Source organism: Setaria viridis, chromosome 5 (genome assembly GCF_005286985.2).
Source record: "Setaria viridis chromosome 5, Setaria_viridis_v4.0, whole genome shotgun sequence".
Classification (NCBI taxonomy): Eukaryota; Viridiplantae; Streptophyta; class Magnoliopsida; order Poales; family Poaceae; genus Setaria; species Setaria viridis.
Window position 1 is genome coordinate 14,190,609 of NC_048267.2, and position 5,233 is coordinate 14,195,841.

The 5,233-nt window shown below is 49.9% G+C and overlaps 1 pseudogene; it reads right to left on the reverse strand.

The window, feature by feature from the left end:
- Positions 1-3,704: 3,704 nt before the first annotated feature.
- On the reverse strand, positions 3,705-4,810 carry LOC140222798 (protein MAIN-LIKE 2-like; annotated as a pseudogene).
- Positions 4,811-5,233: the final 423 nt, after the last annotated feature.

The window sequence follows — 5,233 nt, forward strand, 5'->3', positions numbered from 1 at the left end:
CGTGTATTTTTGTCTGATATTTTTAAAAGTGAAATATGTAGTTTCATTGCAATATGTATCTTTGTAATTTGAGAGAGGTAGAGTGATTGAACGAAATAATTGAAAATGATTTAACTCCCAACAATTAGATACATAGCTGTTTCCAGCGAGATTACAATAGATACAAATGAAATTCGTGCACAACATATGAACAACAACGACTCTAGGGTGAACAATTAATTTTAGATTGCAGTGGCATGTGCGGCACGGATGCTATCCTAAACCAGTCCCTTTGCTAAACCTAGCATGCCTTAGGTAATTGAAATAGCCGAGGAAAGAGCCATGTCTACTTCCTAGTAGAACTAGCTCTGCGAGAACTACGACGACCCAGCTCCATAGTAGCCAGCACCCCTAGAGGATGGAGGAGACGGGGGGCGATCCTTGTTGTGGTGGTAAGGGCACTTGCACCATGGATCGGTACAAATCAAGTCATCTATGATGTTAACCGCCCAAGGATTTGCATCAACTTCGGATTGAAGATCCTCGACCTTACGCTCCAGGTCAAAGATCTTGCACTTGAGGTAGTGGATGTACTCTTAGGTTGGCTCAGGAAGTGGTGGATTGACCCACTTGGCATAGCGGTAGTTTCCTTTATCGAGATAAGACTGAACGTGATGTTAGTTTGTAGCACGAGAAGCTTAGGAAGAGCAATGAAGTAATAACTTGACTCACCAAGCCATACGGGCATCGAAAGAAATGGCGGCTTTCATCACCGTAGCCATCATAGAGCTGGACGACACAAGCCACGCCATGGTGACACATTAGCCACGCATCATGGCGGTCATCATAAGGCCTAAGGGAGTTTGGAGGGGCGTAGTTAGCCCTATCCTCCAGAGGGAACTCGTCGAGGGGTGCCTCATACTCCGTTGGGCCAAAAGAACCTAGCCAAGTGATGGTGGGAATAGGAGCCTCCCCTCCTCCCACGACCTCTCCCTCTTGCAGATGCCATTGTTCTTTCTCGTGCTTAATGGTGTGGAAGGATACGAGAGAGAGAGAGGGGTCCAATATAAGGAGTGCTGAGATTGAGATGCACTGCGTCCCCATGTGCTCAGTACCCCATCGTGTTCAATCATCTTGAGAAATAGTACATATAGGCTTTGCAGGTGCAGGGATGTAGGGGTCAGTGTGGAGTCCCATCCGCCTAAGAAGGCTTCACGTTTAGGGTCCTTGCCCTTCAAACGAATCTATTGTTGGCGGACGCATCGTTCTTCCTTGAGCCGAGCAGCATGTGCCGCGTCTCGAGCCACTTCCATCCTTTTATTGTATTGGACTTTTATCTCTAGCACCACTGGCCAAATGGGCACCCCCCCTATAGGCCTAGTGTCAATCCATTCCATGAATGTTCATGCTTGCATGTTCATTCGTTATTAGTTAAAGGTACTGGTATGTATAAAACATATGTAAAATGTTTACAAACGGACGAACTTACCTTGAAATCATCATCAATGTCAGGACACTTGAAGTACCTACACCCCTTCTTCCCCCTGGGTGTGTCATCCTCCCATACCTGCAACCACGCACGGAAGTCGTAGTGGCATTTGGGCTGCTCATTCCATGGTGGAACCCCATTTCGCTCCTCCCTCCATGATGACATTTTTTAGAGGGAGACACAACCTCACTGCAAACGGTGGATTCAAGTTGGGTAGTGTTAGTAGTGCGTGTGAACATTGCCTGAACGTCTCATATATAGAACGCTACTGACATGGTCCATGGACCATGTCCATAATGCCAAATGGAAAAGGACATGCATGGACATCATATCCTGCACTGGCCTAACTATCAAAGTCTCTGCATTGGCCTACTTGGGAGAGGTGGGGCCCGACCTGGGTGAAGTGAGGTCTTGACCAAACGAGCCATCCGCGACGCATCCAGCACTCAGCTTGGCCGTGGTCACTGCTGAGGTAGGGTATGGTGGATTCCTCTGCACCCATCTTTGTCGTGGTCACCTTTGCTTTGCCGAGAGGATAGAGGAGAGGGCGAGAATGTCCGCTGTCGTACTGAAAAGCCTACGGAGTACTCTACACTCTACCGAATCAGTAGCCTGGGCATCATTTTCAATTTGGTGTTGCAAGCATCAAAACATACACACCACACACTGACTGCTCTAAAGGCATGATAACTTTGATACCAACAACTCAATGTGGATAGCATCATAGCCTGCACCGGTCTACATAAAGAAGTCTGCGAATGAGCACACATCATAGTCTACATAATTGTATACATGATAGCCTACACCGGCCTAAAAAAGATAAATGAGGTACTATGCACTAAATGCGTCCTCACTTGAAACGAGGCTCACCGCGACCACGACCATGCCTCGCTGCCCGCTGCGCTGCCATAGTTTGGTACTGGTCATACATGAATGGCTCCGGTGGGGCAACCTCGTAAGGTGGATGTCCTGGTGAGGCCACAGGTGGTGTCGCGAAGTCCTGGGTGGCGCCCTGTGTTGGAGGCACGGGGGCGTCACCCAACTGCGAAGGTCCTAGCTCGTCAGGGTCGTATATGAAAATGGAGTCCACCCATGCCGATCTCGTCCTCTAGATCTCCTCCTTGATGGAGTCCTTATCGGTCCCTCCATGGCCTGTGTACCCTGTTATGGAACCAAAAAAAATGTTATTGTCAGTTTCGTTCCATATTTAAAATGGAATAGAAAGCATGTATTCATGACGCACCAAGCTCGTGTAGCTCTGTACCTGGTGGAGCTGAAGACGGTCCCGTTGCACTGTAAGCTCGGTACTGCTGCGGAGCTGTGTTACAAAATTATAAGTTAGTGCGAGGAATTGGACAACATTTGGTCAATGGAAAATGACAAAGTAATGAACACATACCTGTTGGGGTCACGTACTGCGGAACAGTCGACGTGCCGGGAGGGCTGCCCAACACGGTGCTCGTGGAACAGCCGATAGCTTGGGGGTGGGTGCATGTGCCTGTGGTGCACAAGGGTGGCCGGGGTACGGCGGATGAACGGGTGCCAGAGAAGATGAACCATGCTGCTGAGTAGGAGCTAGAGAGGACAAACGGGGGTAGGCAGCTTGTGGTGGAAGCATGATGTCCGCGTGACCACCACGGCACCTCACGGCCCTCATGAACTACTGCAGAGGCCCAATGCCCTCTTGTACAGTGTCTCATGGTCCCTCACAGTCATGTCATGGAAGTGCTCGATGCCATACCTCAATGTTGTCTCTACCTCTACAATAACATCATACTTTTGGCAAGGACAAAGTTCAAGTTAGGCACACCACATGATGCAGTTTGAATAACAAATGATGCAGAAGCTTACCGCGATGTTGAAGTTCATGTCCCTCGAACACGGGTAGGTCTACGTCATAGGCGCGGTCTCCGTCGGTGGCTGCCTCGGAACGTACATGACGCGCACACGTGTCCTCGACAAGAACCACCGCAAGTACGTTGCGAAAGCGTCTTCGTTGTGTGGACAGTCCTCGTGCACCACCTCCTCCAAAGCAGTCGCCCACATCTTGACCTACGGAACCATCCTCGGACCCCACAGGGTCATACAGCCACCACCACCCTGACGGGTCCACCTAACATAAGCATTGTGCAATGAATTAGAGCAACGAAAAATCTTTATTACAAGGACAATGATTGGATAGGGTGTACGTGTGAATGGCGGCTAGGATGATGTGAGTAACATGGACTGGGGACTGCTAGTACCAGCTGAACTGCCTCATCACACGGTGCACCGCGTACTCCTCGACGTGGATGTCATACACCAGTGGCCTCATCGTCATCTAGTACGCCATGTCCTGAAGGCACAACGAAGACAACCCATGTGGGGCACGAGCGTGCACCTCCACTGCGGTGTAGGGTCTCCACCTCACGTTGGTTTTGACAAGAGCGTCGAACTGACTGATGAAGTCTGGGTATGACTTCTTCGTCTGCACCCCAACCCATGATCCCTATGAAAAATAAATTCATGAAAAGGTTCAAAAATTGAAACCTGAAAGCATGCATCAAATGAATTGAGTAATTGTAGGTGTAGTACCGTACCTTTCTCAAGCACCACAACAACCCCATCGTGGGTTTGTCGACGTCATCGTGGTCGAAAGGCAGCTCTGGGTAGGGGGGCACGTCAATCCATGGCCGACCTACCGGGAAGCGCTCGTACGACCACAGCTGAAGCAGCAACAGGAAGCCAATGAAGATGGGTCCATCGAGTTTACCTTGCAGCAGCCCATGCAAAGGCCCCTGTAGGTCTCCAGCAATACAGCTGAACCCCAGCTGTACTGTGGAACCTCATCAAGCGGGGCCTCTGCTATGGCCCTCGTGTAAGGAAGTAGGTGCTTAGGCACCGAGTTCCCTAGGGATGTGCAGAACATGATCCACCCGAAGAGCCATAGCAGGTACACCTCCAAGTGCCACGCAACTATGGCATCATCGGCGTCAGCTCTCGTGTAGTCGGCCTGCAGAACAATAAAGTTAGTTGACAAATTCACAAAACTTAGCGATAACGATATGAAATGTCAGGTAAATAACTACTCATACTAAACTGCATGAGCCACTTCTTCGTGGGCCCGTGTGTCAAGCTGAAGGTCCGGTACGGCTCGGCCCAATCATTCCGCTGAACGTGGGCAAACCGAGCCAACAGCTCCTCACGCCAGCTAACTGGCATGTGCTCCATGACAACGGCCCTCCTGGCACAAGGAAGCCCAAGAAGGAGCGAGACGTCCTCAAGTGTCGGGGCCATCTCACCCACTCGGTCCAGAAGAGCTGCTAGCAAAGACATGTCGAAGTGGAAGCATGTTGACTTCCCCGCCCCCCCACTCCTGCACGCTTGTGTCGACCATGTCTCCCTCAACCAACCTCGCTAGAGGGAGGAGGCCCGTAGCGCGTAACCTGTACCATGCATACCATTTATTAGTTCAAACAACGCAATGTTACAATGTCAAATTTCTTTAGCTAAGTACAATATACCTCAGAATCCAACGGGCATCGATCGACATCGTCGAAAGCGGGACACATGCCCGAAGCGTGCCGAGGTTCGCACCCCGTACGGCTGACATAAACAACATGTGAAAGCCATCCAAGGTAGGGTCGAACAACTCAGGGGTCTAATACCCCTCTGCAACCTCCTCCACCATACCTGCAACACGGAAAATATAAGTACGCGATGAAATAATAACAGTGGCAAAACATTTCAGTTACTTGAAATACTACATAAATGAAATACAATGCA